This window comes from Mandrillus leucophaeus, unplaced genomic scaffold, assembly GCF_000951045.1.
Source record: "Mandrillus leucophaeus isolate KB7577 unplaced genomic scaffold, Mleu.le_1.0 Scaffold658, whole genome shotgun sequence".
NCBI lineage: Eukaryota > Metazoa > Chordata > Mammalia > Primates > Cercopithecidae > Mandrillus > Mandrillus leucophaeus.
Genome location: NW_012107119.1, coordinates 563,791 through 566,122, shown reverse-complemented (window position 1 = coordinate 566,122; position 2,332 = coordinate 563,791).

The following is a 2,332-nucleotide window of genomic DNA, read 5'->3' as shown; positions in this document are numbered from 1 at the left end:
AGGTGCAGGGAAAACAGGAAGGGGTGATGGTTTGAGAGTAAGGAGAATGAGTTTGATTTGGATAGGTTGAATGTAAGAGAGTAGTAAGATATAAGAGAGTAGTAAGATATCTAAGCAGGAATAGCACTGATGAGGTTTTGTATCACTAAAGCAAAACCAGGTAAGACGATGAATGCCATGGTTGGATTCTGCCAGACAATTGGATAGTGATGTGAGTGGATTTCTGGGACTGGAAAGTGGTGTAACAAAGAGACTTACCAGAAAAAAAGAGAGGTTATAGAGTTACATGACTAAATCCAAAAGTGTTTTTGGTTTCTATAAGTCTCTTGTATGTATTTTTGTGGGGTTTGTTGTTGTTTAATTTTGAATTAAGATACACTAACTGTACATATTTATGGGACACAGTGTGATGTTTTGATATATGTATACATTGTGTAATGATCAAATCAGGTATTTAGCATGTCCATCACCTCAAACATTTATAATTTCTTTATGGTGGGAACTTATGTGGTAAAAAAAAATGCATAATATAAAATTTGCCATTTTAACTCTTTTAAGTGTTCGTTGGCATTGAGTACATTCAGTGTTGTACAATCGTCACCATCTTTCATCTCCAAAACTTTTTATCATCCCAAACATAAACTCTGTACTCATTAAGCAATAATTTCCCATTATTCCCTCCTACCATTCTCTGGTAATCTCTAGTCATTTCATGTCTTTATGAATTTGACTACTCTAGGTGCCTCGCATAAATGGAATCATACAATATTTGTCCTTTGCATCTGGCTTCTTTCACTAAACTTAATGTCTTCAAGGTTCTTCCATGTTGTAGCATGTACCATGTACCTTCCTTTTTAAGGGTGAATAATGCCCATTGTTGTATATCAAATTGTGTTTATTCATTCACTGATTGATGGACATTTAGGTCATTTCTACCTTTTGGATATTGTGAATAATGCTGCTATGAACATAGATGAACAAATATCTGTTTGAGTACTTACCTTCAATTCTTTGGGTTTTTACCTAGAAATGGAATTGTGTGTACTTTTATAAGTTATAGTCAGTAGGTCTCCAAGCATGACTGGCTTTCACTGGATTGAAGTCCAGTAAGAGGAGAGAATGAAGTGACTTGCATTTTACTCATCTCATCTAAATGGTCAACTGAATAGTTGACAATTTCAGTGTTAACTGGAGACCTCAGAAGTTACTGTTAACCTAAAATACAAGTCTAGAGGGCACAGAGATGTGCTACCCTTATGGAAAGTGTGTAAAACTGGTTCTAGCCCTGTTTCTGCCACTAACAGGCTGCGTGATCTTAAATTTGTCACTACATCCCTCTGGACTTGGTCTAGCCAACCCCTAAGGTTCCTTGAGCTCTATTATTCATGAAATGTTGTGCAAAGAGCTCAGGGAAACACCGCTGATGTAACCGGATAATGACTGGAATTTGTAGGCAGAAGAGTTGGTAAGTAGATGCCTGGGTTCCTCATTCTCTCAGCATCCTGTAGAGAGGTGAGCTGGATGTACTCTGGGGCTCTGCTCCAGGAGAGGGATCTCCCCCTCTATTGCTTTTTATTTAACAGACCAAATATGAGATGTCCTTGCACAGGAAATTTTAGGCTCAGGTGCTAGTCTGTGCCTGGGTACCAGCTGTTTAGAGGAGTGCTGGGCAATACTTGGAGGGCTTGGTTCCTTTTTTTTTCTTGTGCACAAAATGGGATGTCCAGCCTCTCCAGCAGGAGGGAAGGGAGCTTCCAGCTGCCTGGTTGCTGTGCAACCAAGAGAAATTCCTAGGGTTATTCTTCGGACAATCCTCCTGTTTCTTTTTTTTGCACTTTAGAGCTTCCTGAAATTGAAGTCTTCGTTCTTGTGCAAACCCAGCATAAGGAGACCATTGAGCAACAAGGTATGTCATAGTAAAAAACATGGGACCAAAGGATCTTGCACTGACCCTCATATCATGCTGCAGAAATGGCTATTACAATATACCATGTGGGGGGCTGCCTGTGGGCATTCCTCTGCTGGATAAGAAGCATTCCCGTAATATTGATGACACGGAAGATTCCTGGGAACTTGCTCCCAGAAGAACCTCATCACTCTGGCCTGAGGGCTTTTATCACCTTTAATCCCTCTCCCTGTCTGTATATAATCTTTATCCCCTCTTATCTTCCCCAGATAAAGTAATAATATGAGTGAACATACTCCCACTGGGTTTGTCACATAGCTGGTTAATGTGTTGGGTCAGTCACGCATTCTTGCAGTCTTACTTACTATTGGGGCTGAGAAAATCAATTTCTTAGGTAATAAAATTAATTTCTTAGCAACCAGATGA